This window comes from Corapipo altera, unplaced genomic scaffold (genome assembly GCF_003945725.1).
Source record: "Corapipo altera isolate COAL_440 unplaced genomic scaffold, ASM394572v1 61153, whole genome shotgun sequence".
Taxonomy (NCBI): Eukaryota; Metazoa; Chordata; class Aves; order Passeriformes; family Pipridae; genus Corapipo; species Corapipo altera.
In genome coordinates, this window is record NW_020884958.1 from 550,717 (window position 1) to 561,673 (window position 10,957).

Sequence of the window (10,957 nt, forward strand, 5' to 3'; positions counted from 1 at the left end):
ATAATGGACCCAGTGATTGTTAGGAGCTCTATGGCAGATCCTAAAGGAGGCAGGGTGGGAACTGATTGAAGTCTGCATTGTTACCTAAACCTTTCTGAGTACCCTAGAGATATTTAAGATGAAATTTACAACAACAATAAAAAATCTTCACAGAGGTCAACAACACAAAACTCATGTTTTGTCATGTCCTTATGGTCAGATTATCAATCCAGCAAGCAATCACGTTGCAATCAGATGTACTGATGAGCAGCACACTGGGGCATGCCATGTAAGACATGGTGTATGTCTGTTTGCATTCATAAAGCTTGTTTTCACTGAGCTAATACACTTCAAAGAGACAATCCTTGCTCTAATGAACTTTAAAGTTCAGCAGAAGCAAAAAACCTATCCAATAATAAAATCCAAATTATGTACATATGCCAGAGAAATTCCATGCTGTCTTAATCAAGGGAGTTTCATCATGGTCTCCTTGAGCGAGGTGTTTGCATGGAAAATGATTGTTAGTTCTCCATCTAAATGATTTGGGAGAACAGCTGAAGTAATGCAAAGAAGTCACCTTTATGAGTCTATCTGGAACAGACCACAATTGACTCAGAATAGAGACACTGGGATAATATGAGCTTCTGAAAGCACTAATGCAGAGAGTGGGTGGCATGCATAGTCAGATTAAGTTAATTTGATATTTAATAGCAAAGAACTTTAACAATTTTTTTTCCCAGAGGGCACTGTGAAGAAAAATACTTAAAGTACAGTGGTATTCTAATAATAAGTTAGATATATATCTATGTATCTAGATATATAGATGTATAATGAGTGGTCAAGTATCATGAAAACAGGTGCACTGGAAAATCCCTGAAACTAGCTAATTCTATGAATTTCAATTCATCTGTAGAGTGCCAAACTGCTTTCTTGTACTCAGAAAAGTGGGCTTAAACTCTCTGATCTGGTCTCTGGGACATGAGAGCAGAAGATTGTACTGGATGACCTCCTGAGATCCCTTCCAGCCTTTGATCTTGTGATCATCACAAAGGGTCCAAACTCCTCTACAAAAAAGAGCAATCACTCACTGAGTAGCAGAACCAAGAGGTAGATGACCTCTGTGAAATCCACATCAGACATCAACAGACTTTCCCAGGGTGCTCCCCTGAGCACTTTCTTGATCCAGCTGAGCCACTGGGACAAGGGCACAGAGCTGATACCTCACCTGAAGATCAGCCTCACCTCTGGTCAACTAGACATTCAGCAACTGAAGGAGCTTCACAGGTCTGAGACTTAGGTCAGGCAAATACCCTTCCTGAGGGCATCAAGCCATGCTTGTAGGGGCCTGCTGTGATTCTGAGAGGACTCATTCTGGGAGGTAGACTGTGAAGTGATTTAGCCGAAGTCTGGTCAGCTTTTACTCCTTTTATTTGCGTTTGTTTCCTCATGACATTATGAATCTTCTGTACCTTTCTTGCTGGTGCACATTCAACATAGAACTGTAGAATCATAGCCAGGTTGGAAGGGACCTCTGAGATCATCAAGTCCAACCCTTGGTCCAACACTGCCATAGTTACTAGACCATGGCACTAAGTGCCACATCCAGTCTCATCTTAGAAACCTCCAGGGACAGAGAATCCACCACTTCCCTAGGCAGCCCATTCCAATGCTTGATTATCCTCTCTGTAAAGAATTTCTTCCTAATATCCAACCTAAACCTCCCCTGGCACAGCTTAAGACCGTGCCCTCTTGTCTTACTGATAGCTACCTGGGAGAAGAGACCAACCCCCACCTGGCTACAACCTCCTTTCAGGGAGTTGTAGAGAGTGATGAGGTCTCCCCTGAGCCTCCTCTTCTCCAGGCTGAACAACCCCAGCTCTTTCAGCCTCTCCTCATGGGACTTGTGTTCCAGTCCCTTCACCAGCCTTGTTGCTCTTCTCTGGACCTGCTCCAGCACCTCAATATCCTTCCTGAAGTGAGGGGCCCAGAAATGGACACAGCACTCGAGGTGTGGCCTCACCAGAACTGAGTACAGGGGAAGAATCACTTCCCTGGACTGTTAAGGAACATAGGTGGGCTGGTGGGTGATGGGTTGGTTGGAGGCCACTGGGCCTTGGGCAAAGTGATCATAAAAAGATCACTTTTCAATTCTCTGGATTTTGGTTCAGCAGAACTGCCACCTTGGACTTCTAGAGAGCAGACCATGGCTTGTTTAGGAGACTGGTTGGCGGAGTCCCTTGGGAGACCATTCTGAAGGGCAAAGGAATCCAGCAACACTGGATTTGTTTTCAAGAAGAAAATTCCAAAGGCTCAAGAGCAGGCTCTCCTCATGTGCCAAAAGATGAGCCAGTGGGGAAGACAGGCCTGGCTGAACAGAATGCTGTGTCTGGGACTGAGGAATTTAAAAGGAGAGTTTCTGACCTTTGGAAGAAGGGCCTGGTCACTCAGGAGGACAACAGAGATGTTGTGAGGTTATGCAGGGAGAAAATTAGAAGGGCCAAAGCCCAGTTAGAATTTAGTCTGTCTACTGCCCTAAAAGGCAATAAAAAGGCAATAAAAATACTTCTAAAAATACACCATCAGCAAAAGGAGGACTATGGAGAATCTCCATACTTTATGGTATTGTAGTGGGGGAAAAAAGTGTTTTTCCCCTGGAGTTAAAAAAATAGTAACCCCTGAGGGGGTGGTATCACTTGATGTTGACCCAATCAGCGCCCCTGCAAAATTTAAACATATCACACCAGACCAGAAAAGAAGGATGATGATGTTGTAGTTGGAGAAGTAGTAGCCATGTTCTGAGACCACGAGATGAGAGAGAGGGGCCCGGAACCCCCCCTGGGGGGACAAGGCCCCCCAGCCCCCGGCTGAAGTTGCAGAAACTCAGAAACAGTGTTAAACTGGACTGAGTTCTGTGACTGAAGAGCTGGGGGAGTCTTTCTCCACTGTGAGCGGGCAGCAGGAGCGGTGGCAGAGATAGCACTGGAGAACTGTGGCAGAAAGCCAAAAAGATAAGAAACAAGCAGCAAAGACAGCATGTAGCTAAGCAGGGAGACACAGACATGTCTGATGGAGAGAGAGAGAGAAGGCTAAGCTCAACAAAGACAGTTTTGGGGTAAGAACTGAATCAGATCCTCCCAAAACCCCTTTGAGACCACTCCTAGGAGGAGGGAGATGGACTCCTACTTGATGGAAGTCCTAAAATGCAACATGTAACAGAGAGAGGAGCTGAAAAGCTCAAAGATGTCCTGGAAGTTGGACCGGGACAGCCGTACGGAATGTGAAGGAGGTGGCCTTACCCCCCCCACTGCTGCTGCCAGGCTAGCAGTTTTGAGACAGAGCAAAGGAGCTCTGATAGAATGCTTGAGGCAAAGACTTTCAACTGAAAGCTGCCCTAAACATTCTGACTCAGGGGGTAAATCCCCAGAGGAAAGGGACTGTCACGAAGATGCCCCTGCACTTTGTGATATGACATGGTGAGGTGAGCCTTTGTCCTGGTTATTGCAGTCCATGAGAGAGAGAGACCTTCACTGGGAGTCAAAGGGCTGAGAGGGGTGAGAGAAGACCCCCTTGTGTCTAATGGAGAGAGAGGTCTAGCTACAACTCTAGCTTTGACTGCTGCGTTGGAGAGGAGAGACACTGCTGCCCTAAATGTGGAAAGGATCTTTCCTTCTTCCCTTCTGGACTTTTACTGGAGGGAGAGGAGATTTGATCCAACGTATATACTGCTTTATCATAGGAGAGATGGTTAGGATTGTGTATATAATGTATTATAATATTTCTTTTGTGTAATTATTGTAATATAATTCTCTTCTCCCCCTGTATTGAGTCTTGTGTTGTGTCTGGAAAACCCCTCTCACACTAGGGTGAGTTGTGGGAGGGGGGCTTGGACTTGGAAATTGGATTTTTGGGTATGCAACGGGAAAGAGTGACAAAGCGTGAGTGAAAGGCTGAGGCACTTAATGCTTCTTTGCAGCAGTCTTTAGCAGAAAATCCAGTTGTTCTCCAGGTACCCAAGCTGGAATGCAAATGCATGGAGCAGAATGAAGCCCCTGTAATCCAAGGGGAAGTGGTTAGCCACCTGCTACACCAGTTAGAAACACACAAGCTCATGAAGCCAGATGGGATCCAGCCAAGGGATTCCACTGAGGAAGCTGGTGCAAAAGCTCAAGACCAACAGTCCTGGCTAACCAGGGAGGTTCCAGGAGTGGGAGTTGACAAATGTGACACCCATCTACAAGACAATACAAAAGAATGATCTGGGGGACTACAGAACTACAGGAACTACAGCCTACGTTTGGTACCAGGGAAGGTCACGGAGCAGATAATCTTGAGTTCCGTCACATGCACACGCAAGGCAACCAGGAGATCAGGCCCAGCCAGCCTCGGTTTAGGAAACGTAGGTCCTGCTTGACTGACCTATCTCATTCTATGGCACGGTGAGTCATCAGTGGTTGAGGGAAAGGCTGTGGAAGTGTCTACCTGCACTTTAGTTAAGGCTCAGTTGAGCATTCTCCTGGAGGAACTGGTTGCTCATGGCTTGGATGAGTGCCCTGTTCGCTGGGTAAAAAACTGTATGGATGGCCCAGAGAGTAGTGGGGAATGGAATGACATCCAGCTGGGGCCCCTCACCATGGGTATGCACCAGGACTCAGCATTGGGGTCAGTCTTGTTTAATATTTTTATTGATAACCTAGATGAGATCGAGGGCACTCTCAGCAAGTTCTCAGATGACACCAAGTTGGTTGAGAGGGTTGATCTGCTGGAGGGTAGGAAGGTTCTCCACAGGGATCTGGACAGGCTGGATTGGTGGGATTGGGCCAATTGTGTGAGGTACAACGAGGGGAAGTGTCAGGTACCACCCTTAGGACACAACAGCTCCCTGCAGTACTACAGGCTGGGGGAAAAGCGTCTGGGGAGGATTGTCCTAGGAGGTTGTGGACCTCCATCTGGCCACCTTTTGAAAAAAACAGGTTAATGCAAATAAAGGTAAGTACAAAGATAAAAGATTTCTTTTAAAATGTGTCCTTTTGTCTTTCATATTGCTGTGATTCAAATGCAAAATGAGAGCCATATTGCTTTCCAACTTCATGGGGGCTTTCCAAGGACATTAGTGAGTGTTTTACAAGACACAGATGCTGCACAGATACATACTCCAATGTAATAGCTAAATCACAATCCTCATGTCCAATGCAGAGAGGGGAAAAAGTAATCAATGCTGTGTTCTTTCTACTTTCATTGTCATGGATAACTGATTTTAAAATGTTACATGTTAGATGTGGAAACTGAGGCAGGGGACATAACGTGTCCAAAGTCACATGGCAAATCATTGGCAGAGCTGGAGCAGACCCCATGTATTTTGTGGTCATTGAACCACAGCAGCAAATGCCTGGAGCATCAGAAGCCCTGCACTGTGACCCATAATGTGTGTTCCGGCACAGAGACAAGCCATGGCTAGCTGTATGAACACCATTGTCCTCTCTGATTTCTGAATAAGAACATGCTGCCAGCCATCACCAAGGTTTTAATGATGGTGCTTGCTATGCTACAATTTCTAAGAAATTCAGGCATATTCTTTAAACTTCATACTTCTACAAGTAGTCAGATAAATAGTCAGATTGATACAACTTTATTATGACTTTTCACTGAGTGTCATGGGTTTCCCCTGAAGAAATGACTAATAACATCAGTTCACATTTCTCCAGTTTTCAGCCAAATCACAAGGGCTTAGAGCAAAATACATTCAACAGAGCAGTAATTAGAAGGACCCTTGGTTATCCTGGAAATGAGATTCAGATGGCAGAGATAAAACTGGTAGATGCTAAAACACAGACCTCCTCTCTAAAGTTCTGGGAGATGAAATGGCCCTGCTGTATATCACATAGCACTGCAGTAAATTGTGGCTGATGAAGTATCGGACATGGGAACTCTGAACTACTGAGGTGCCTCTAAATGAGCTCTGGACCCTGGGAGAGCTGAGCCCCCTCTTGCGTGAAGGGTAAGCAGGAAAAATGCATGCAAGCCTTTGTTCTGCCTCTCAGCACAGGAAAAACATGCTATCCATAACGAAGAAGCCTGTGAAGAGCATGGCTCCATCCTACAGGGTGCTGGAGACTCCCAGGTTGCTTTGCCCCTTCCCCTCCACAGATGGATTTCATTAGGAGTGCAGGACTCTTAGTGCCCCAAGAACTATCAGCACAGCTCTTGCTTTTCAGGCATGGTAAGAGCATGCAAAGAGATGGCCCCTGAAGGAGAAGGGACATTTCCAGTACAGCAGCTAAAGTTTTCGTCTTGACAGCAGGAGATGCTGTTGAGTCCTTATTTGCTGGATTTACAAGCTTCCATCCAGGCACGCTGCCGGGAGACCTCTTGCTGTTTGATGGGGGCCTGAAGTTTAAAGCTGCTTCCAGAGTTTTGTCGAGACAGACAGAATTCTGTCAACAGCATACCAGACAGAGAATCGTTAATAAGAACACACTTTGGGATGCTGCTGTGTGCATGCTCTTTTCCTGGTGGCTGCAGTTCTAAACCAATTAATTTCTGTGATCTGAACATTTTCTTTTATTAGTAGTACCAGCATGTGCAGTGCTGCATAGTTATAGATGATGTGCTCCCTCTGGGGATCCTATCAGCATGCTATTGTAGGTCTTCACAACATGGAGAGAACTGTCTCCTATGCTTCTTCAGCAGTGTTAATTTTTTCCATGTTTTTATTTATTTCCCTTGAACTCTTACTGTTTCTACCTCCTTGTGAGCTCTGTGTTTACTCCTTATGGGTTTCAGTGGCTGTTTACCTCCACCCTTGACTCTGACTGCTCAGAGTGACCTTTCTGATAATTCTTCTTCGCTCCCTGGTGCTGAGGTTTGTGGGTAAGGCAAACTCACAGTTTCCGTGGATAATCTGACTTCATTATTTTCATTGTCAAGAGATTCTGAGGTTCTTTTGCTCCTTGGTGCAGAGCCTTCAGGATGAGTGATACATGAGTTTCTCCTGTCTCATGACAGATAATCTTGAAAAGGCTCCTTTTTTCTATTTCTTGTCTCACTAGATACAGCACATAAACAGAAACACACACACACACACACACACACACACACACACACACACACACACATACACACACACACACACACACACGTGAACCTTCTCTGTGCATGGCCCATATCAGCTGCACTGTAAGGTCTTGTGAGATTCTCACCTCCTTCTTGAAGCAGAGGTAAAATGTGTCCACCAAACTTCCCAAAAGCACCTGCTGAATTTGAATGCCCTCCCCATGAATATTTTAAAGTGTCCTGATTTGCAGAAGCTGAAGGACAATTCAGTCACTAATCACTAGCCTCTTTTGGAAACCTAATGTAGGGCATAGCTGCTGCTTCCAGAGAGTGCTCCACTAATAGTTTTTGTCATTTCATTCTTGGTTCATTTTACTTCCAGTTCATTTTTTTTTTCTTTTTTTTTTTTTTTTCCCTCAGAAATGCACAAAATTCCCTGTTCCACCTGCCCTTGGATGGCAGCTGGAGCGTGTTTTTCACTGAAACACAGAGTAGTTGCTTGTCTGCAGGAGACCCACGGTTGTGCATCAATATTTGTGAACTCAGGTATCATCAGGATCTTCTTGTTTTTAAACAAGGAAGAAAGTCCTGATGTAGAGTTTTGCTGTTGCCTTTGGAGTCTACTTCTAGTTTGCTTAACACTGGTATACAAGCACCTCTGAATCAAGCCCTCTTCATTAGTGCTGGAATGAAAACTTAGCTTACTGTTGGCCAGTTCTGACCTCCCACACCTGCAGCACATCTGTCTAGCATATCTCCCAGTCCTTGTACTGTCTTCCATTTGGCATTTGCAATTTTTTCTGTGTTTTTTATTTGTTCTTTTCAACAACATTCATCTTTGTCACAACAGACTGCTATATTCTGAGTATGGATTTATGTATGCAGATCCCATTCCAAATAACTATCTAAATAAAACATAGTATTTCTTCTCCACAGCCATGTTGGTTTATTTTTGCCTGGAAGCCTGAACATTTATTGATGAATCCATATTTGTACTACAGCAGTCTCTCTAATAATTTCTTCATCATGTTCTGTGTGGTTTGTAATAGCGCATGAAAGTGAAAAGGGAAGTTATGCAAATATCAATAATAATTACATTCTCTGTATGCAGATTTCATAAATACATCTTGAAATTCATCTTTTAAATTACTTTTGCACAATTTAGGCAAATGTAAACATGCATTTTAATAATTGTGGGACCATTTAGAGTGCAATCTCTACTCAATTAATCCTCTCAATTAAGGAAGTACTGTAAATAAAGATAAGGTATATACCTAGAAATATGGTTGCCTTAATATTTACATGTTTTACAAGTTAATGGGTTGCTTGTCTAATTCAAAGTGACAGTTTCAGTGTTATGGTAGATTTAACCATTTTAATAAAACGCAGTATTGCCATAAATGATTTAAGAAAAGTTTCCAGAGCTAAAGCCTAACACTCTTGAGTACACACAGCTCTTTAGTCATTGATATTTGCCTACTGCCACCACATATTTTATATAATAATAATAGTACAGTCGTAGATTTTCACCATTAAAAGCAACATCTTACCACAGACTACATATTCAAGAGAGGAATGTGCTATGTATGGTTCCTCATTCCATTATTGGGTTTATAAAGGCTTCTGAGAGTCTTTGTGGCACCAAATTTGACCCATGTGTCTTCCACTGCTTTGAGGTCAATAACACAACCAACAGATGCTGTTTGAAGCCCTATCAGTGTTCTGAAGTTAAAATTCTGCCTGTCCGTGAAGCCACCTCTCCCGGTCCCTCAGCCCTTGGTACAGCCACTGGCCCATTAACACATCAAGGTGTTTTTCTGCCCTCCCTTCCCCGATGTTTCAAAGGACCACAGCTCTCAGAAAACATCTGAGACATATCATGCTCCTTCCAGCCATCTGAGGGTACTACTGGGCTTCCTTATTCCAAGATGTTGAGACTTGGTATCTTTAAAGTGATTCACAGCAGCTGCAGTAATCTTTTGCTCTGCATGTGACGTCCTTGGAAGTAAATGAAACAACAGGCTGAAGACAAGCCCTGTAAGAGCTGTTGACACATAGTCTGTTTCACTAAGGTTCAAACAGTCCACAGCAGGATGCAACAACAAAACTCACACCGCCAAACTGAGACGCTTTCCTATGAGTTGATCCATAAGCCAGGAGAGAAAAGACAGATCTCACCCACTTTGGCTTCGTCCCTAAGCAGTCTTACTGGAGATGTATCTATAAATCACCCACAAAGCCATCTCCAGAAAGGGTCAATCCTTATTGCAAAACAGCACTTGCATAGAGCTGTAAATTTAAAATGTGCAGAAAGAGACTGGTGAGTACTTTCCCCAAAAAAGAGCTGACAGCTTCTGTACCCCACTGAGCTACAGGGACCCTTCTAAAAGCAGTTGCTTACTCAGAAACAAGAAGCTGCCTGTAGCTAGCATTCAATAAATCACCACTTTCAACTTTGCTTGCACATTCTCAGATGTGTAATCAGAACATAGATGCATAGATTTTGAGGCCAAAAGGGACTGCTCTGATCATCCATTCTGACTTCCTGCTTAACACAAGTCAGGGAACATCACCCAGAGATTCCTGCTGTGGAGGGAATTATTGCGGCCCTCTATTTCAGATGCTGCTCCTGCAGTTGCTGTCTACCAGTGAAACATACTTATCCCAAAAAGATCACTGCAGATCACCTTATTCTGTAAACCTTCCAAGACAGCAAGCCCGGCTCAGATTATATTTGTTTATAAGGAGAAGAAAGAAAGGAAATGATGCCCCCAGAGAGAATGTTGCCCATCACTGTGTGGGGAATACAGTGCTGTTGATGAGGCTGAGAATAACAAATAGCACATGGCTGGTTTTGACATATCCCTGGTAGTTCTAGCACTTAGGGAAGCAAGGTACTGCACTGAAACCAGAGCAAATCAGAGGAAAATAAAGCCTCTGTTACAAAAAGTAGAGATACACACCATAAATACTCCCAGGGGACAAGAGATTTCGTATGCCCCATTTTATAGAGAGAGGAAAGGTTTTTAGGAAGAGCCAACATCTTTTATTAGGCCACCTGATAGATTTGGGGGATAAAAATGGCAAGGCATCAGACATGCAAGCCCTTCTTCATGTCTGAAATATAATTTTATTGATACTGGCCTTAGGATATCTCAAAGGGCCATGGAGGTTTTTTGCCTCATTTCTTACAGATGAAAACTTGTGTGCTCTCTGTCTGTCAGACCCACCTAATTGCTTTTGAATCAGTCAATCGATTTCAATCACATTGTCAGGGGGAGGGGTAAAGGTTTTGCAGATATTACATTCTCTCATGTTTAAAGAAAATAGGTCACAAGGCAAAAGACAGGCCCAGATATGTGCTCCTACAAGGAAAAATTGCAGGTTGATCATAAGATGATCCACACAGATAAGAAAAATAGGAAAGCAGTTATCATCAGTTTTATAGAGTCCAGTACTATTTGTTTAAAAATTAGATTCCCTCCAAAGGTAATTCAGGTGCTAAAATCAGCCTGTCTTAATCACCTTTTGCAGTTCACTGTCCAAATTGGCAAAATTTGCTCTTTTCCATACCGTAATTGTAAGCACTTTTTTCTTAATCTGTATTGCAATGATAACTGTGGTTCCTGAGACCCTCAGACAAATTCCCTTCTCCAAACATCTAGCTGCTGACCGGTGAGCTTTGCACTAGAGCAGAGACAGGAACAACAGATGAATCAACATCTGTGCTGTTGGATAAGATGTGGCAATGGCAGTCTCTGTGTCACGAGACCCTTGCTGTTTACCGAGGAATGGGTTGGGATCTAGGTCTGGAGTTCCCTTGGGTAACAATCTGCAACTGGGAAAGCTCCTCCAGTTGTGATTTGCTCTGAAAATCCTTTTTTTTTTTCAATCTGTCAGCCAAACAGAGAAGCTTGACGAGAAGAGA

General features: G+C 43.7%; 1 long non-coding RNA gene across 1 annotated transcript in view; it reads right to left on the reverse strand.

Annotated features, from left to right (window-relative positions):
- The window catches only part of LOC113956863, a 19,743-nt gene extending 16,706 nt beyond the window's left edge, over positions 1 to 3,037 (reverse strand). The window contains exon 1 of the long non-coding RNA XR_003530990.1: positions 2,960 to 3,037. This is a non-coding gene — a long non-coding RNA (uncharacterized LOC113956863). The remainder of the gene's footprint in view (positions 1 to 2,959) is intronic.
- Between the last annotated feature and the right edge of the window lie 7,920 nt (positions 3,038 to 10,957).